Source organism: Hylobates moloch, unplaced genomic scaffold (genome assembly GCF_009828535.3).
Source record: "Hylobates moloch isolate HMO894 unplaced genomic scaffold, HMol_V3 SCAFFOLD_16, whole genome shotgun sequence".
In the NCBI taxonomy this organism is placed as follows: Eukaryota; Metazoa; Chordata; class Mammalia; order Primates; family Hylobatidae; genus Hylobates; species Hylobates moloch.
In genome coordinates this window covers 37083324-37105007 of record NW_026652291.1, presented here as the reverse complement: position 1 = coordinate 37105007, position 21684 = coordinate 37083324, and the positions used below count along the sequence as shown (strand labels likewise).

At 40.1% G+C, this 21684-nt stretch overlaps 1 protein-coding gene and 1 pseudogene across 4 annotated transcripts in view; one reads left to right on the top strand and one right to left on the bottom strand.

Annotated features, from left to right (window-relative positions):
* RAD51B (RAD51 paralog B) overlaps positions 1-21684 on the top strand; it is a 730112-nt gene that overhangs the window by 508857 nt on the left and 199571 nt on the right. The window lies entirely within an intron of this gene.
* LOC116484510 (large ribosomal subunit protein eL8-like) lies at positions 17945-18745 on the bottom strand (annotated as a pseudogene).

Genomic DNA, 21684 nt, shown 5'->3' with positions numbered 1-21684 from the left:
GTCCAGCTTGATGGATCTCTTCTCGCCTGTATTTTGGCCAAACTGACCAATTATTTCCCATTCCAACTGCCATCCAAATTTCCTTCCCCATCCCTTCCACATGTATCAGTTGCTTTTGCTGCCATTACTTCATATTGACTGTCAGGATGTGTGGCCCTGTAATGCTGGGTTTTTATTTAAAAAGCCTTTCTCTCATTCATAAGCTTCTTTTGAGGAGTGAGGCCTGCATTTCTGATGGTTGTGTATCATTCCCATGCCTTGTGCATAAGTGGTACTCTATCCATGTGTTTTGACTGGCTGATTTGAGCTTTTGCAGATTAGGCAACAGTTGGCCTACAGCTAAGTGGCACCTGAGAGAATCTTGCCTTCCAGGCCTCACAGATGTACTCTGTGGAAAGGCCATTGTCTCCTTGCTTTGTGTTGGACTGTTAGGAACCTAAAAGCTAGGACAGGCCTGGGTAGAGATAGCCACCTTTAAGTTAGGGGAATGTTGGGGAGTCTACTGGGATTTGACTGTGAGGTGAAAGGAGGGCTGCCTACAAGCAGAAAGCTTAAGGCATTGGCTTTGTGTAATTACCAGGAATGCTTTTAACTAGCACCTTGAACGGTTGGTTAAAAAGGGACAGTTAGATGTTTGTTAGATGTGTGGTGTTAATAACCTTGACCAGTAGATTCGTGACTATGAGAATTTCAAAAGGCGAAGCAAGAACACACACAGAGGGAAAACATCTCTTGTTTCTAGGGGCAGCCTTCCCAGCAGCACTCAGCCCAGAGCTGTTTTTCCCCCAAGGAGAACACAGGGACAAAATAAATATGCCTTCCTGACCCAAAGACAGGAGCGCCCAGGGAGGCCATGGGATCTGGGAGTGAGAGCAGGTTGTAGGGATGAAGTATCCATGATGAGACTGGTATTAGCTACAGGCTGGACAGTCAGTCTGTGGCAGATAGGTACTGCTGCTAGTGGCTGAGGGCAGGGTTTCTTAGAGAACTGAAGATGTGAGCATTCATTTATTTGTTCCTTCATCATTCAGCAAACCTTTACTGAGTGCTTATTATGTACTGGATACTGGGCTGAGCCCCCACTTGTGACCTCACTGGGCATTGAGTCTGAGGCCTGGGCAGCTAAGGGTGTTGTTGCTTAGGGAACTGGGAGGCCATCCAGACAGGAGGCACAGTACAAACAAGAAAGAACTGGGGGCCAGGTATGGTGGCTCAGGCCTGTAATCCTAGCACTTTGGGAGGCCAAGGCAGGTGGATTACTTGAGGTCAGGAGTTCAAAACCAGCATGATCAACATGGTAAAACCCCATCTCTACTAGAAATACAAAAACAATTAGCTGGGTGTGGTGGCAGGCACCTGTAATCCCAGCTACTCAGGAAGCTGAAGCAGGAGAATCACATGAACCTGGGAGGCGGAGGTTACAGTGAGCTGAGATCACGCCACTGTACTCCAGCCTGGATGACAGCGTGAGACTCCTGGGGAAACCCAGCCCTGCATCAGAGAAAGTGATGCACCGATGCTTCACACACAGAGAATGGAAGCGGGAGTGGAGGCATTTTTCTGTAGTTCAAGATTCACCTTCAAGCGTGATATTCAGATTCCATGACAGCATGCAGAAAGAGCCCAAAGGACCTGTTAAACAAGGCATACCATTGTGAGTCCTTAGAAGCTAAAAGACAGCCAAGAACAGCAGGAAAAGAAATCTGAGAATAAAAGCTAAGACAGGTACCTCCAATCTCTAAAAAGTTAAACCTCTTAGAGGATCATAAATAAAGCCACACTCACAGGTGTATGTGCTATAATTTATTTTATAAGTGCCTGGCATATTAATAAATGGTATGTAGTTTACTTACAGTGCTGTTTGGGTGGTTCTCAAGTAATCTCTTGTTTTACATTCTAAAGCCCACTCAGTGTTAGAGTGGACCACTTGAGCCCAAGTAGATTCAACAAACCCTCTATACCCAACCTGCACATCTGGGCAGGGATGACACTTGATGAGCCATCCAGGCCTCATCTCATAGACTCTATTCATCCCCTGTTGTCATAGGCACCAAAACATTTTATAGTAAATTGCACAGTAGTTTGTCTTTCCCAATAAACTGTATGCTTCTTGAGGGTAGCTACCCTATCTCTTTGTCTCTGACACCTGGCACACAGCTCAGCACATGACGAGATCAAGAACCAGGACTGGCCAGGGCTCAGTCTGCACGTGCTCTGGCTTTCAAGTGGCATCTTCTAATGATCTGAAAGACCTCTCTAGAACTTTTTTCCTTTTATGTTATGTAAATAATATACTTAAGATATAAACTTTTGTGTTTCATGTTGTATATTAATGTTGAATATAAAGTTTTTTTCTAGGGCATGACTATCTTTTCCCCTAGTTCCTTCAAATTTTCATCCCTACCATTAGTTTTTCAAAGTCTCTGGATTCCTGTTCAAGTATCCTTTTCTCTGGAGGTTTATATCACCTCCTAGGCTGCTTTTGACTTATCTACTCATGCTTTACTTCAGTAGTGCTGATGCTCTCCCCCAGTTATTCCTCACCTGTACCATGTAGTATTATTAATGCAAATGAGGCTTTACCTGCCTATCCCCTCCCCTAGCATTTATGCATTCTTCAGGGAAAACTCTGTTGGATATGTCTCTGAGTCTCCCACAGCAACTAACACAGTGCCTTACACTCCATTAGCTACTCAACAAGTATGTTTTAATAAATTCCATTAGTGGAGTGAGGTAGTTAGGAGCAGGTATGAGCTCAAGCCTTTGAGTGGGACAACCTGGGTTTGATGCTGGCTCCTTCACTGACTACTTTTATGATCTTGAGCAGTCTGCTAATGCTCCTTGTGTCCATCTTCTTAATGTTTAAAATGAGGATAATAGTAGTACCTACCTAATAAGGATTAAATGAGTTAAGATATGTTTTTGAGGGTTAAATGCATTAAAATATGTAAAACACTTAGCACAACGCCTGGCCTGTAGTGAGAGCTATCATTATCAACAGCCACCATCATAGGTATCCATTATCAGAAGCTGGGGGTTTGGATAAAGAAAGTAAGTTTCTCTAGGTTATATTTTTATGAAGTCTGAACTGGAATGAACTTCTTCAGATTCCTCATAGAGTACTTTGTGCCCTCCCCTTTTATTGCACAGGGACTATATCTGCTTCAGTATTATGTAGAACATCTTGATTAAGAGTATTTTTTTATCATTAGTCCTTGACCTACACTTAACTTTTGGTGTGTAGGTGTATTGTTTCATCACATTCTCAAAGGGGAAGTCCATGACCCAAAATAGGCTAAATACCACACCAAGGGAGGCATCGATGATGTTTCATTAAGAAGAGCAAAAGGGAACCCAGGCATAAATGTACACTCAGTGTACACAACTGTCGCCACCCATAGCACTGTCCATCCTATTGTACCTTAGAACTTAACACTGTAATTTATCTGAGTGTTTTTTAATGGCTCTCTACTAAGTGTCAAGCTCTGTGCTAGGTCTGGGGAATGGAAAAATGATAAGACATGGTTCTTGCTGTTGAGGTGCTTAGTTGTAACAATTTATTTTCATCTTTTATTAAATACTAATTGAATAATGTTATTATTCTTTTTTTTTTTTTTTTTGAGACGGAGTTTTACTTTTGTTGCTCAGGCTGGAGTGCAATGGCACAATCTCGGCTCACCGCAACCTCCACCTCCCAGGTTCAAGCAATTCTCCTGTCTTGGCCTCCCGAGTAGCTGGTATTACAGGCATGTACCACCACACCCGGCTAATGTTGTATTTTTAATAGAGATGGGGTTTCTCCATGTTGGTCAGGCTGGTCTCGAACTCCTGATCTCAGGTGATCCACCTGCCTCAGCCTCCCGAAGTGCTAGGATTACAGGCATGAGCCACCAAGCCCGGCCAATGTTATTATTCTTTAAGTAAAACATGTTTCCCCAAGTAAACTTACTGTGTGTTTAGTACCATCCTGGACCCTCTTACTCACAGTGCTATTTGCCCCACTACTACCCAGTGAAAAGAAAGGGTGACAGGTTGTAAGGACATGTAGGGGTTTGAGGAAAGTTGGGCTTGTGTCAATGTAATAAAAGCCAAGTAGTTCTTGTTCCAGCCTGGTCTGTATCTATGACTAGATCCTAAACAGAGAACTAAAGGCTTTTGATTATAAACCTCCTTATGCCTAGGCTTGGCCCACACTCAACTCTAATAAAAATAGTAGTAAATGTTAGGAGTAGACATAAAATGAGCACAGGTTGCCACTAGAACCTTTTCTATAACCTAACTACATTTTTTTCAACCTAAAATATTACATCTTGTATCAGCCAGGATGCCATCAGGAAAGAGACGGCACACTTTAGTATTCCAAGGCTAATTACAGTGGGGCTCCATTAGTGCCCCTAGACTGAGAAGGTGAGGGAACAGGCTGGTTTCTGGAAGCAAGGAGAGAGAGGGGGCTGTGCAGAAAAGACTGCCTAGCAGGATCTGAGACCTTCCATCAAGAGGCACAGCCAGTCCGTAGCCCAACATCACTCTGCTCCTTCAAATCTCCTACTGGTGCACCCCAGTGCAACCCAGGAGAGTCCTGTTGATGTGACACACACAGGCCAGGTCCCAGGGCAGAGAGCAGGTGAAGAATGATTGTGAGTAAATCTAGAGGGGCACACAGGAAGATATCCAGCAAACATGTTTCACACTTGATTTTAGACGTAAGGGTGTGTATCTTAATTTTGTCTGTTTTAGAAAACTAAAATTTTAATAGATTTAAAGTATTTCTGCCATAGTTCTTAAACCATCAATCTGATGTTGTCAGATATTTTTCTCAGCGTCATTAGTTTGACCTCACGCCACATTTTTTTGGTGGGGAGGGGTGAGGGATTGTGTATAAATTTCCTCCAGAGCACACAGAGAATAAAAATGCTATTCTTCAGATTTTTTTTTTTTTTTTAACAAAGGGTTGTTCCATTTCCCCTTTTTTTGTCTACTGCTTTCTCCTTCTATGCTTAGGCCAAGAGTATATTACGCTTGGAGGCATCTAGCTAGCGTGGTGCTTCCCAAACCTTTCTCAGCCAAAGACGCCTCTGGGAATCCAACTAAATTTCCTGGTTCCCTTTTGCTTTTAATATCAATGACCATATTACCCAATGAGGTTATTTTATTTCTTACAAATATTTTTATAATTAACTTAAGATTCAACAAGGAGCCAAAGGTAAACAGACTGTAATTATTTCAAGTTCTAACCATTATGAGTAGGTATTAATCTTCAAGAAGGTATTATTTTTAAAAAGTACATAATATTCATAAATTAAAGTCAACTTATAAGTACAAAGGAATATCTGTGACTATAAAAGGAAAAATAAACTAGAATTTAAAATTTAATCACTGTGCCTTAGTAAACACGATCCTGGTACATTTCAGCACAGTATTTGTGTTTCAGAATAGGATTTTGTCTTCTAGTTATTCACTAATACGTATTTACTTTACTATCATTCAGCAAGAAACCCTTTAAATCACTGTCAAAAGTAGGTGATTTACTGGAACAGCTAACCTACCTCTGCCTAGAGCCCCATAGGCACTCACTTCGCTATGGAACCCTCTGTCCCTTCTTCCCTTCCTATATACGTCAGGTACCTTTATGCAGCCTTGTTCTATGGCCACGCTGCCTGTTTTACTAAGCTGCCCTAAAGTCACTGCAAAATTTCGATCAGAACATTACTGAACCAGGGCACAAAGAAATGCTCATTATAGGCTTTAAATATATGCTTTTTCTTAGATCTATGGGAACAATTTCTCTAATTCTTAGGTTTTGCTCCCTGGAATTACACAGAAAGTACTGTATCTTCTTAACCCTTTCTCCACCCCTCCTTTCATTTCAGCCCAACAAACTTTTCTCCTGTGCATTGCTAGGCAGTGCTTCCATTGTCCTTAAGTGTTTGAGGTCTTGTGCTGGTAATGAGCCAGTGGTCACAAAGCTAGCCAGTGGATTTGTTCTTCAAGCCTTTAGTGATTCTATACTCCATATCATGGACTATACCATTTGTGGATTCCTTGACAGCCATGAGGAGACACTGACAGAGCTATGAATAGAAGAACCCTGTGTTATCCCCTGTCCAGCTCCCCTGGCTTTTGGAAACAGAACTTCAATTTTTCTTCTCCATCTGTGTGGTTCACATGGAACTGACCCCATCCTCCAGCTCTAGAGGTTGTCTCTGAACTTGGGTCAGACCAAACGACTTTCAGTGCTTGGTTTAGAAATGAATATGTAACTGAAGCTGAGCATGTGAGAATCCAACCATAAGAATTTGGCCGAGCCTTCTGGGGAAGAGGAGCCTCTGTAAGCTGGGGTCACTAAATTGGTACAGTGAAAGCCTGTAGCCACCACTTTGGAGAAGCCTGCCTAAGACTGCCAACACACTGCAAGGAAGAGCTGAAAGTTGGAGAGAGACTGGTTCTCGTCATCATTTGACCACTTAAGTTCAGCTACCTTGGTCATACAACCCATTAAATCTACCCCCAGCCCTACCATTTATTAAGTCACTTTTTATTTTTATTTATGTATATATTTTTTGAGACAGGGTCTTTTGCTTGTTACCCAGGCTGGAGTGCAGTGGCATGATCATAGCACATTATAACTTCACAGTCCTAGGCTCAAGGGATCCTCCCACCTTAGCTTCCCAAGTAGCTAAGACAAGAGGTGTATGCCACCACATCCAGCTAATTTTTTATTTTTTGTAGAGATGGGGTCTCACTATGTTGCCCAATCTGGTCTCAAACTCCTGGCCTCAAGCCATCCTCCTGCCTTAGCCTCCCAAAGTGCTGGGATTACAGGCATAAGCTACCACACCGAGGCTTATTATGTCAATTTGAATGTGCACTCTGTCACTTATAACCCAAACTCCTGAGTGAAATACCAACACATCTGAGAATTCAACAACTTCTGGGATCCACAGCCCCATGGAGGCTACAAGCTACTAAAAAGATACTAACGTCAGCTTCAGCTGAGAATTCCAGAAATCTACAGAAGGTACCTTTCCTTTTCTTTGGTTCCAGAGAGCATGATAATATACGTACAGAATTCTGGAAACTTGGAACTGATAATAGGGTGTATTACCAACTGTGTGTGGTATCTGTAATTAAACATTGCTAAAACCCTGTAGAGGCTGGTTTTTACCTTTAAAAAGATCATCTTAAATAATCTGAGGATTTTTATTTTAAATAAGTTAATGTTAAAAATATTTTTGGGGCCGGGCCCAGTGGCTCACACCTATAATCCCAGCACTTTGGGAGGCCAAGGCAGGCGGATCACGAGGTCAGGAGATCGAGACCATCCTGGCCAACATGGTGAAACCCCGTCTCTACTAAAAGTACGAAAAAATTAGCTGGGCATGGCGCTGCACACCTGTAGTCCCAGCTACTTGGGAGGCTGAGGCAGGAGAATGGCATGAACCCGGGAGGCGGAGTTTGCAGTGAGCCGAGATCGTGCCACAGCACTCCAGCCTGGGCGACAGAGCGAGACTCTCTCAAAAAAAAAAAAAAAAAAAAAAAATTGATAACATGAAAGTTTGAAGTAAAGAGTCAATTATGTTAAAGAAAAAAACACTTCAAAATCTAACATGATGCTAGGCTATGGTAACAAGAGCCTGGCATTAAAAACTGAGTCACCATATTCAGCATTACTAAGACACTAGCAAAGCTCTCATTCAGCTGCCATGCCTAGGCTGTGCTTCTGCATGTTCAGAGGATGTGGAAAGCAGGTGAAATGATTGAATGCATGGAAAATCAGATCTCTGAAGAGCGATGAAAGTAGGCTATTTAACTAAAAGAAAAGAAGATTGAAGGAAGAAAATAAATGGTGTTTAAGTATAGAAAGACTTCTTATAAAGAAAAAGGTGTCCAGATGTTCCCCCCTCCACTGAGTATATTAAGAGAAAATTGCCTTAGACATTTCATTTATACAAAGGAAGGATTTTTTTTCAAGCAAATAGGATTCCTGTACTGGGTGTGACATTGGACTAGAAGACCTTTAAGATTTTTCTTCACTAAGATTCTGTGATTACCAGATTGAGGATGTACTTACCAAAAGAGTGTGGAACCACTTGCTGTATGTCTTAAAAGGTAAGGTGAGGAAACACTGGCTGGTTTGCCTTAGGTGTCATTCTGCCCAGGAGTTACTTCCAACATTCATAACATGCCTTTGAAGAAGCAAATATTGTATATAGACAAACAGCATATCAGAAAAAAATCAAAACAAAAACAAAGGAATACTAGCATTAAAGTAATAATAAAATACAGGATTTCTATTTTCTACTCTTTCAGTATAGCCATTAGCAATTCACAATTAGTTTCTTCATTAACTAGATATGACAAGTGAGGCAAATCATGGGACAGTTTAGTATTGGTGACAGTGTGTTTGGAGGGGTAGAATTAAGTGTTCCATATTGAATCAGGAGCATTTAATGTCAGCTCTAGTATGTATCTGGCATATTTCCTGCTGCAACTTAATTGGCATAATTTTGGATCCAGAGAATACAAACCAAGACTCAGAAAACTATATTTTACTTTTAAAGTATAGTTTTAAAAACAATTCTAGGTTTACACATGGAAAAGCTATTCTAAAGAACAATAGTTGGCCGGACGCGGTGGCTCACGCCTGTAATCCCGGCACTTTGGAAGGCCAAGGCGGGTAGATCATGAGGTCAGGAGTTCAAGACCAGCCTGGCTAACACGGTGAAACCCCGTCTCTACTAAAAATACAAAAATTAGCTGGGTGTGATGGCACGTGCCTGTAATCCTAGCTACCTGGGAGGCTGAGGCAGGAGAATTGCTTGAACCGGGACCCGGGAGGCGGAGGTTGCAACGAGCCAAGATCATGCCACTACACTCCAGCCTGGGCTACAGAACGAGACTCTGTCTCCAAAAAAAAAAAAAAAGCAATGGCGTTGGCATTATTGTGGTTTCAACGGATCTATACTTATTTAAAACTTAAAGTTTAAAGAAAAAACTAAGTCCATATGTTGCTCCACATCTTTCTGTACTAGTTGGGCCATTTCATTGAGTTCTACTATGTGGCAAGTCAGGATGTTTTGTGTAAGTACAAGCTCCTGTGACTATAGTTTTCATGCATCCACATATCTACTAATTAGCTCCACAACTGGGTTCTGCAATTTCCTGGGCCACATCGCTGAGACAGATTCCGCATGTTCTGCACCAGCAGTCATTTCCCCTTCATGGATCCCACATGGTCACTTAAAAGTAATTTATCCAGGAGGGTTTCCAGCTTTTAAGTGAGTCTGCTAATAACAGAGGTTGTCTGACTTCACAATCAATTATCCTGCATAGATTCAAGTGATAATTTCTATATTTGTAGTTTTCAAGTTACAGGGAGAAACTGGGAAGAGAAGAATATCAATTCTGCAAACTGGTTATTGAAAGTATTGGGGGAGTTTGCTGAATATGGTGATTTTGATGGAAAGGAATCTTAACAATACCCCATTCATATGCATTTTCCAATTGAATTATGCAAGAAAAATTAACTTAGAAACAAAACCAAGCAAGCCTGCAAACAAAAAGCCCCAAACAACAGCAGCAAAACCCGACTTCCAAAAAGAGTTCACATTATAGGCTTACTTTTAAAAACTGATCTAGAAACAAGAAGCTGGTTTCTAAGTTTATTTCCACACTTGCCCTCTGAACCCTGTCTTGTCGAAAGATTCAGGATATCAGATTCTCTCCCATAATTTCCTTTCAACAGAACTTACTGTATTACCCACCCGTCCCCCAAATATAAATGGCTAAAACAGCTGGCTCTTTCACTCTTGGTATATACACACAAACACAAATGAGATACACACACACACACACACACACACACACATTTGTATATTATACATCTCTGCATATATAAACACATACTTTGGTCATTTATTTTTTTAACGGAATAAAGGTAATTAATCAAACTACAATTCATTTTAACAGTTGAGGCTTGACAGAGATCATTATTTCAAGAAAAGCCAAGGAGAATAAGCTCCCTTTCATAGTATTGTTTTTCTAAACCTCTATAGGGTGCATGGCCCTTAACTACTGAGAAAGTTTGGGACAGCACCATGGAGCAGCCTCCTGGCCTACATGTTAAAAGATCTAAGTTCTCTTGGGGAAGAAGCTTATAACTATGTATTCACTCACCCCACAGAAGAGAAGATTTTGCATCTGTTTTATTTCTAATTCTAGGCTGTCTCTAGTTAGCCATAGGGCAAAAAAAAAAAAAAAAAAGAACAACTATTTCCCCCTCTTTCCCTGAAGAAAAAAACTGAAGTGCAGAGAGAGAAATAAAGATAAATATCTTTTTCTTATTCCAGTTCAGTTTAGTTTCATCTGTTCTTTTCTTTAATATTTTGTGAGCTGAGAAGAAACATCTTTAAATCATCTCATGTATGTGAAACCTGTTTTTAGAGAGTCCCGACTTTTTCTCCTTCATTCTGTGATTCCATCAGTGATGCTGAAATGGCTGATTTATAATTCTCCTTCCTACTGACTGGGAAATAGAGGTGTATCATAGCAGAGGGACCAGGAAAGTGGATAGGTAGATGAAAGAGAACCAGAGGACCCTGTCCACAACCCACCCACCCAGCTGAGGACTGTTAGCTGGTCCCTGAATAGAATGCTCTCACCCTTTCTGCCTCTGCATATACTGCTCTGCTACAGAGCCACTCAGCAGAGTGGTGTCCCCTTGACCCAGTTGGGGCCATCCCGGGACTCCTGTAACCTAGGACCTTCTAGCCTTAATCATATCATCATATGTAAAGAATGCCTACAAATCAATAAGAAAAAAATAGAAAAATAGACAAGGGATATAAACTGGTGATTTTTAGAAGAAACCTGGGCATTCAACTTTACAAGTCATTAAGGAAATAAAAATTAATACAAAAATGAGATCCCACTCTTAGCCATCAGTTTGGCAAAACAAAACAAAAACCCTAAATGTTGGTGAGCATATAAGAAAACAGGAACTCAAACTGCTAATGGAAGAGGAAACTGGTAAAGTCACTTTGAAGAACTGTCTGGCAGCCTCTAGTCTGATGTGAACAGGCATGAGCACTGCAGCCCAGCAACTACACATCTAGCTGTGAGCCTTAGAGATACCTTTGCTTCACAGGTAAAATTATGTACAATGAAGGCTATATTTATTTTTATTTTTTAAAAAGGCCAGAAGGATGAACACCAATTTTTTCTTTTTAAAATTAATAGATAACATTGTATGTTATAATCATATACAACATGATGTTTTAAAGTACACATACATTGTAGAATGGTTAAATCTAGCTAATTAAACAAATATATTGCTCACATAGTTACCATTTTGTGGTAAGAGCATATGACATCCACTCTCTACATTTTTCAAGAATGCAATATATTTTTAACCATAGACACCTTGCTCTACCATAGGTCTCTTGAAATTTGTTCCTGCTGTCTCATTGCAACTGTGTATCCTTTGACCAACATCTTCCCATCCCCCTCTCCACCACACCCCAGCCTCTGGTAACCACCATCTCTACTTCTATGTAATCAACTTTTTTGGATTCCACAAAGAAGTGAAATAATGTGGTATTTTGTTTTCTGTGCCTGGCTTATTTCATTTAACATAATGTCTTCCAGGTTCATCCATATTGTCACAAATGGTGGAATTTCATTCTTTTTTATGGCTGAATAGTAGAGTCAACCCTAGAAAAATGCAGGGATGAGGGGTGCTAACCCTCACACAGTCAGAAATCCACAAATACCTTTTGGCTTCTCCAAAACTTTATTAGCCTACTGTTGATTGGAAGCCTTACTGATAACATAAACAATCAACACATACTTTGTATGTTATATATATTATATACTGTATTCTTACAGTAAGTAAGCTAGAGAAAAGAAAATGTTATTAAGAAAATCATACCACTGCTCAATGAAATAAAAGAGGATACAAACAAATGGAAGAACATTCCATGCTCATGGGTTGGAAGAATCAATATCGTGAAAATGGCCATACTGCCCAAGGTAATTTATAGATTCAATGCCATCCCCATCAAGCTACCAATGACTTTCTTCACAGAATTGGAAAAAACTACTTTAAAGTTCATATGGAACCAAAAAAGAGCCCACATCGCCAAGTCAATCCTAAGCCAAAAGAACAAAGCTGGAGTCATCACGCTACCTGACTTCAAACTATACTACAAAGCTACAGTAACCAAAACAGCATGGTACTGGTACCACAACAGAGACATAGATCAATGGAACAGAACAGAGCCCTCAGAAATAACGCCTCATATCTACAACTATCTGATCTTTGACAAACCTGACAAAAACAAGCAATGGGGAAAGGATTCCCTATTTAATAAATGGTGCTGGGAAAACTGGCTAGCCACATGTAGAAAGCTGAAACTGGATCCCTTCCTTACACCTTATACAAAAATTAATTCAAGATGGATTAAAGACTTAAATGTTAGACCTAAAACCATTAAAATCCTACAAGAAAACCTAGGCAATACCATTCAGGACATAGGCATGGGCAAGGACTTCATGTCTAAAACACCAAAAGCAATGGCAACAAAAGCCAAAATTGACAAATGGGATCTAATTAAACTAAAGAGCTTCTGCACAGCAAAAGAAACTACCATCAGAGTGAACAGACAACCTACAGAATGGGAGAAAATTTTTGCAACCTACTCATCTGACAAAGGGCTAATATCCAGAATCTACAATGAACTCAAACAAATTGACAAGAAAAAAACAAACAACCCCATCAAAAAGTGGGCAAAGGACATGAACAGACACTTCTCAAAAGAAGACATTTATGCAGCCAAAAAACATATGAAAAAATGCTCATCATCACTGGCCATCAGAGAAATGCAAATCAAAACCACAGTGAGATACCATCTCACACCAGTTAGAATGGCCATCATTCAAAAGTCAGGAAACAACAGGTGCTGGAGAGGATGTGGAGAAATAGGAACACTTTTACACTGTTGGTGGGACTGTAAACTAGTTCAACCACTGTGGAAGTCAGTGTGGCGATTCCTCAGGGATCTAGAACTAGAAATACCATTTGACCCAGCCATCCCATTACTGCGTATATACCCAAAGGACTATAAATCATGCTGCTATAAAGACACAAGCACACGTATGTTTATTGCGGCACTATTCACAATAGCAAAGAGTTGGAACCAACCCAAATGTCCAACAACGATAGACTGAATTAAGAAAATGTGGCACATATACACCATGGAATACTATGCAGCCATAAAAAATGATGAGTTCATGTCCTTTGTAGGGACATGGATGAAGCTGGAAACCATCATTCTCAGTAAACTATCGCAAGGACAAAAAACCAAACACCGCATGTTCTCACTCATAGGTGGGAATTGAACAATGAGAACTCATGGACACAGGAAGGGGAATATCACACTCCAGGGACTGTTGTGGGGTGGGGGTAGGGGGGAGGACAGCATTAGGAGATATACCTAATGCTAAATGACGAGTTAATGGGTGCAGCAATACAACATGGCACATGGATACATATGTAACAAACCTGCACATTGTGCACATGTACCCTAAAACCTAAAGTATAATAATAAAAAAAAAAATAAAAAGAAAGAAAATCATAAGGAAGAGAAAACATATTTACCATTCATTAAATGAAAGTAGATCTTTGTAAAAGTCTTCACCCACATCGTCTACACATTGAGTAGGCTGAAGAACAGGAGGAGTTGGTCTTGCTGTCTCAGAGATGGCAGAGGTGGAAGAGTGGAGGTGGGAGGTAGGAGAGACAGGTTGGAGTAACTTTATTGAAAAAATCCACATGTAAGTGGAACTTGCAGTTCAAACCTGTGTTGTTCAAGCATCAGCTGTGTTCCATTATGCATATAGGCCACATTTTTTTTATCCATTCATCTGTTGATGGACCTTTAAGTTGATTCCATGTCTTGGCCATTGTGAATAGTGCTTCCATAACATGGTAGCACAGATAACCTCTCCAAATTCTTGACAGTGGTTGTAACTGGAGGAAGAAATGTGATTGGCATACTTTACTTGATGTATCAAGTGATATATATATGATATATATATCATATATATGATATGATCTCGTAATATATATATCACATATATATTTTATGATCTATATATGCATGTATATATGTATTATATATGTATTTTTTATATACATATATATATAAAAAACAAACAAGAACTGAAGAAAATATTGAAAATATGTTGGCCGGGCACAGTGGCTCATGCCTGTAATCTCAGCACTTTGTGGGGCCGAGGCAGGCAGATCACTTGAGATCAGGAGTTTGAGACCAGCCTGGCCAACATAGTCAAACCCCATCTCTACTAAAAATACAAAAATTAGCTGGGCATGGTGGCGGGTGCTTGTAATTCCAGCTACTCCGGAGGCTGAGGCAGGAGTATCACTTGAACCCAGGAGGCAGAGGTTGTAGTGAGCCAAGATCGCACCACTGCACTCCAGTCTGGGTGACAGAGTGAGACCCTGTGTCAAAAAAAAAAAAAGAAAAAGAAAAAAGAAACAGAAAATATGTTATATTTTTCTCTGTACTTTTCTGCATTTACATTTTTCTCAAAATTAAAAAAACAGCCACTCTTTCAGTTGATTAGTACAATCAGCATACTTTAGTCTCTTAGTAATTTTCTGATTTGCATCTTTGCAGTCCCTAAACAGGCTTTCCTCTATGATACTAACAGGTTTCACTGCAACCAGCTCACCTTCCTGGATCTGGTTTTAAGCTTGGTGAAGGCAGTGCTGATAAGGTCTGACAATGTGGGGAGTGGTAGAAGAGGCTTGGAATCTTTTACTTTTTTTCATAGCATTACACAGAGTTGGAAAATAGCTTCAGGGATCATCTAATAGAATTTATTTATTTAAATGAAGAAATTGTGGCCTTGAGAGCCTTGTTCAGATGCACCTGGCTAATTAAAGGTAGAGTTAGAATCTGTAACTACTGATTTTCTAGTAACAAGAGCGGAAAGTTCTACAGAGCCTTCCCCATGGACAATCAGGCACCCACCATGGGTTTGGTATTTTGGAAATAGTCATTAGGTTAGCAATACTTTAAGAGACTAGGAGGAGAGGTTAAAAGTCTCTGTGGTCACTACATTCAAGAAGCGGTATAGCATAAAGACTGAGAGAAGGTTTATCAGAAGCCATACTTGCATTGGTGTATATCTTGGCTCTGCCACTTCCAGCTGTTTTATCTTGGATAAGTTACTTAACCTGTCTGTGCCACAGTTTCTTTAATTGTAAAAGTAAGAATAATAATAGTACCTATTTCAGAGGTAATTCTGAGAGTTAAAAGAGTTAATAATATGTGAGAATGATGTCTGATATATAATATATTCAACAAATGTTAGCTATTATTATATCATTTGGAGAACAAACTATTGAGGATGTTTAATTATGGTTCTGCCATCTTTTGCTTTAAACCACTTATCTCTCAAAACTGTCCTATCTTCCTTTGTATTTAACTTGGATGAGTCTTGGTTTTACAATAAAGAAAGCAGAATTCAAAAAGGTAAGATCATTCACTTGCCTAGAATGATGTCATAAATGTGTGGTAATGATTATATTTCCTTTTCATTATATTTCACTCAACACTTATTCATCCCTTTTGGTATACATGGGGGCTACCCATGGGAGATGTGAAGCAATCTAGTTGACGAAAGAAATAAAGGACTGAGTTCCTGGGGGTCTTACTGTCCAGTACATAGATTGCTATTTTGATGCACTCCGATCAATTACAAGCAAATTCTTCAAGTTTTTAAACAAATTACACTCCAAATTCCTACATTTTGACAAAAATGCTTTGAACCTTAATATAAAATGATGACAGAATTCTACTTGTCACCAATGCATCTATTAAACAGTGTAGGTTTCTAAGACCCAAATCAGATTTTCTTTCTCTGTATCAGTTTCTTGAAACTAATGCTATAATCCTGATGTGGCTTTTAGACACCAACCCATTCAATGGTGGAGAATTCGTTCTCAGGGTTTGAAAGAGAGCTAACCATTTCTTTGTTTGTCCCCAATGCTTTTAAGCAAATAATGTAGTTCTTAAAAGATGCATTTATATACGGTAGAATACTCTACATTTCCTTTTTATGGTTGTTTAAAAATGTTTTTAACAAATATTACAGTAATTTTTCTCATCTACCTCAGAAAAGTTCCATGTTCTAACTGAGATGAATTCCTTTGTCAAACTAGTAAGAGGGTGATTTCATTTGTAGTTTACTTACTAATTTATTCCATAATTTGAGTGTTAATCTTGCTGTCAGATGAATACAATCAACTTTTGGACTCAATTTCTTCCTGTGCAGGGGAGAATTTCTGTGTACCAAATTCCCACATAATTGCCTCTTTTGCACACACCCACATCTTATTTTTGTTGGTGCCTGTCCTAGCCCATCGCAACATGTAATTGTCCAGCTAAATAATTTTTTTAAAAAATTTGATGCTTTCAGGTACCAAAATGATTCAGATTTAAAGCTGCAGTGGATAGTTTATTGATACAAGAATTAAACCTGAAATACCCCCCCTCAGAACCTTAAATCTCTTTTCAAGACAGATGTCTAAAGTTGACCACAGTTTTTCAGTATGAAAGTAGATACTAAAATTAGCCATTGTAGCATGCAGCTTTGTGGAAGTGGCTGTACTCTTGCATCCTGTGGTTCTTTCTTCCCTATTGGCATAGTTATTTTGATCTGAAATGTCCTTTTTCCTTTGCTGTCTAGCTTTCTGCTGTCTACCTATTGCCATTCCATGGGCCATGATTCTCAAGTGGAGGTTTTTAAAATTTTCCCTTGCCTAGGCTGTATTCCAGACCAGCTGAATCAGAATCCCTGGGGACAGAGCAGGGGTATTTGTGTTTTTAAAACCTCTTCAGGGCATTCTGATGCTCAACCTGAATTAAGAACCACTCGCTTATTGCCTAGGTTAGAAATTTTTGTTTTGTTTTGTTTGACAGGATCTCACTCTGTCCCCCGGGCTGGAGTGCAGTGACATGATCACAGCTCACTGCAGCCTCGACCTCCTTGGCTGAGGCAATCCTCCCACCTCAGCCTCCTTAGTAGCTGGGACTACAGGCATGTGCCACCACACTCAGCTAACTTTTTAGTTTTTGTGTTTTGTTTTGTTTTTTTAAGAGATGGGGTCTCACTATATTGCCCAGGCTGGTCTTGAACTCCTGGGTTCAAGCAATCCTCCTGCCTCACACTCCGAAAGTGCTAGGATTATAGGCATGAGCCACCATGCCAGGCCCAAAAATCTTTTATTTGTAAATAACTGAAACCCACTCAAACTATCTTAACAGCAACAAAACAACTTGCCATAAGGAATCGGCAGACTCTCACAGAACCCAACAGCATGAGGTACAACTGGACTTCATAAGAGACCAGAGCCTGGAACAGGAGCATTTACAAGGACCCAGGCAACTAGTCTCTGTTGCCCAGGTGTAGCTCTCTGTCTGCCTGGCTGCCTTCAGGGGCTTGTGGATTCAGATCTCTGCTTCTGTCTGTACATCTGCTTTCTTTCTTTTCTCTTTCTCAGCTAGCCACTTTCGCTGCTTGGTGAGCACATGGCCAAACATGGTGCATCCTCAGTACCCACGTTTGTACGTCCTTAGTTCGACTTCCCAGCCCAGGTAGACTAGCATCAATGAGTCTAAATTCCTGAGAGAGGATCTGATCAGTCTGGCACAGGTGATATGTCTGCCCTTAATCCAACCAGACAACATGGCTTAAACATGGCTGCCAAGGGCCCACCCATGTGTAGGTTAAGATTGGAGGCTATTTAGCTATCTCAAAGTGTGTCTTTATGCTTGCCATATTTTTTTTTCTTTTTTGAAGGAAATTTTGTATTATTTTAATTATTTTTATGGACAGAAAACTCAACAGTGTACATTTAACCCAGTTCAGTGGCAAGTTCTTTAACCTTTGCCTTTTCGAGCTTGATAATGTGAGCCACAGACTTGAGACCCAGGACATTGCCTCCTCAGTGACAGTGGATCTCGTCGTATCTGTCATAGTTGGTCCTGATAGCTTCCACCAGCTTAGCCAAAGCTCCTTTGTCTTCTGAGTTAACCTTTGTAAAGGCAACAGTGTTGCAGGTCTTCCTGTGGACTAGATGTCCCAGTCTTGCCTTCCCCTTGATAATGCAGTAAGGGACCCCCTTTTTACAACACTGGGCAGGCAGGCAGAAGACAGCCAGCTCGATGGGATCCACATCGTGTGCAGTCATCACCAGCTGAGCTTTCTTGTTCTCCACCAAGGTGGTGACCATGTTAACTCCTGCTTGAAGGACAGGTGGTCTCTTAGTGGGGATGTCCCCTTTGCCGGTAGCTTTCTTCTTGGCCCGGGCCAACAGCCTCTGCTTCTTCTCTTGCTTTGTCTCTGGCCTGTAATTGTGGGCCAACTTAAGCAGTTGAGTAGCTGTTTGGTAGTCCAGGGCCTGGGTGAACTGGTTAATGGCAGGAGGCACTTACATCCACTTCTAGAGGATGGCTCTCTGCCGCTGCAACCTGATATAGTGGGGCCATTTCACAAAGCGGGTGAGTTCTCTTTGGGGCTGGATATCCTGTCCAATGCCAAAATTCTTGGGCCTTTTCTCAAACAGGGGATTCACCACTTTCTTGGCCTCCTGCTTCTTTATGACAGCAGGAGCTGGAGCCATTTTATTCTCCTTGGCCTTCTTTCCTTTCAGCATCTTGGGTGGCGGGAGGAGAGACCTATGGTTGCCATATTTTTCATCTAGCATTATAACAAATAACTTTGTTTCTAATTTCAGTTTTATTGATGATATTTTCGCCTTTGAAGAAGGTAAAAAGCAACAATTTTCATATATCAGCGGTGATTTAACCTTACGGATGCAACTAAGATGAACATTGAATGTACTGTTCTCTCTCTAGGCCTAGTTCTTCCTCTTATAAATATGAATCAGTCTAAATGTTGAGAAAATTAGAGGATTGGGAAATCTGCCTTTCCTAAGTAGTAAAAGTTGAAAAGTAGTACAGTAAGATAGCAATCTAATAGCACAGTCATTTTCTACAATGTATATAATTTTAATCATCACAATAAAGAATGTTTAAAGAAATTGAGGTAGTTTAATCATAGGCAGTGCTGAGATGTGACCATATAATGATCTTTTAGAGAGAAGGCTGCTACTTTTTCTTTGTCTACACAAGGGGTAAAAAAAGAAGAAATGTTTTTAGGAGGAATGTAACATACGCCTGGCACATGGTTAGTATTCAATAGTATTTTACTAATAGTGTTTACTTAGAAATATTTATCAGAAATAACTTTAAGGTGTCTTTGGACCGATACAGTGAGTTACCAAGGAAAGTAAATACATTTTTCCTTCTTCCTTTTTTTACCATTAAAGGAAACCAAAATATTTCACCCTCAAATATACTTCTTTGACATATTTGAGATGGCTATTCAGAGAGCCTGCAGACAGGAATAGCCCTGTAAATCTACCTTTTGTGGGGGAGATTTACATCTGTAGAGAAAATCTACATTGCTGAAATAAATAGCCAGACTTTCTGTGCTGTGACTTGTCTGGATCTAGGACGGATGGGCTCCTGGGAGAGAGAGACTGAGAGTTTGACACCTCTGGGAATCTAACAGGAACTTACTCTTTTGGAGGGCTGCTACCTGTGAGGTTTCATCTGCATTACAAGACTGCCTTTGGTAGCCATGCTTTTCTTCTCTTCCACCCATAACTGGTCTTGCCAGACTCTAAGCCCCTATTCCTTCTGTAACCTCAGGATGAAAACTTCAACTATCTGACCCTTTCTTTGAGTTTTTCTTATTTTTTATGACTCCTGTGCACATGTGTGCATATTATTATTTTTGTATGCCTTTTCTCCTATTCACCTGCCTTTTGTTGGTTGATTTTCAGTGGACACTCAGAGGGTGAAGGGGAGGTTTTCCCTAGGCTCCTATACCATCTTGCACATTTGGGCTATCCCAAGACATCCATGACGCTTGGCTCTCTAGGACATTGAAATCTGGTTAGGGAAGTAAAATATGAAAGCAATGGGGAACAGTCTGCCTTTGGCACTCAGAGATCTCTACATGTTTTCACTTGTCCCATTTCATCCTTATAAGTTAAGAAGCAGGGAAATAGAGTTCATTACAATTTCAAATTATAATTTTGCTGATATTTTCCCCTTCAGGGAAGGTGAGAAGCAAGAATTTTCACATATCAAAGGCGATTTTACCTTGAAGATGCCACTAAGATGAGCTGGGCAGAGAGAATGTTAAGGCAAAGCACAATGTTAATGACTAAATTAGAACTGAAAATGAATTTAATCTCTTTAAAGGACAAGAATCAAGGTAACTATTTCAGTAAGGTGTAATGCAAAAAATGCATGATGAATAAAATACATCATAGAAATATGAAGGGTTGGGTTATATGCAAGTATATTATAGAAAAAATTAGTTGATCTGATACTGTATCAGAGTAGCTTCATCATTAAATGACACTGTGTCATTTATGGACTCATTGGCAATTCCTAGAACATCTATTACAGCACTAAAGTGGTCAGGGTTTTCATAAAGTTTTGTGGAAGTCTGAACCTTATTTTCTTAGGTCAAAGGCATGGTAGAAGCAATTTATAAGTAATGTTTTATTAATAAAGTGATTTCTAAGTTTATGATAAATACAAGTGACAGATCCAGTGGAATTTATTGGCTAATGTAGTTGCGAAGGCTAGGAAGTGGATCTAATGGGTTTCCAACAATGTCATCGTTTCTGCTGTAATTCCATCTCTCTGCTCTGCTTTCCTCCTGTTGGTTTCATTCGCAGCAGGTTTTGCCATATGGGAGGCAGCAAGGCAGCAGTCTCTGGTCCGTATCACTTAGGATCTCATAAGGCATAGGTCCTTTTTCTCTCCAACTTTGTCAGTACCCTCAAAAAGAGTCCTATTGGCCCATTAGATCTTTTGCCTACCCCAGTGGCAGGAAGACAGGGCCCCAGAGGTAGGGCTGGAGCAGTTCTCCAAAGGAAAGGAAGGTTTCAGTTATTAGAAAAGGGGTGGAAAGAATATATGTCCACCAATATATCACACAACTGCATATAGTGCACTTTCACATCCTGTGGCAAACAAAAATCTTTCACTAATAGAAAGGAAATGATGGCTTGAAATATTGTGTATAGTGTAAGAAAAAAAAATCCAGATTTTTTTTCATATTCACTCTAATTCCCTAGGTTACAACTAATTAGTACTTCCTGTTTGCTCCCCATATAATTTGCTTACCCCTTGACTCTATCACGTTTTTATCTTCCTTCTGGAGGCCTGTCTTACAGAAATAGGATGTGAACACTTGAAGATAGAACTTTGTCTTTTATCTCTTTATTTCCAGTGCCTAGTCCAGTCCTTGGAACACAGAAGCCACTTGATGCTTACTGAGTGGAATTAAATTCTATCCTATCTACTGCTTATGTTAGGAAAGAAGAAAAAAATCTACTAGTCAAGGGCTTTAGGGGGAAAGTCTTTGTTCTCTAGGAAGAAGGGTTTTCCCTAAGTCACTCTTGGCCTTTCTGCTTCTTCATTGCTCCTCCTTAGGGAAAGTGGAATGGCTTATCTAACTGGTGAGTCTGAGATAAGGAAGCACTTCTCACATTCAGATATTGTCCTCCAC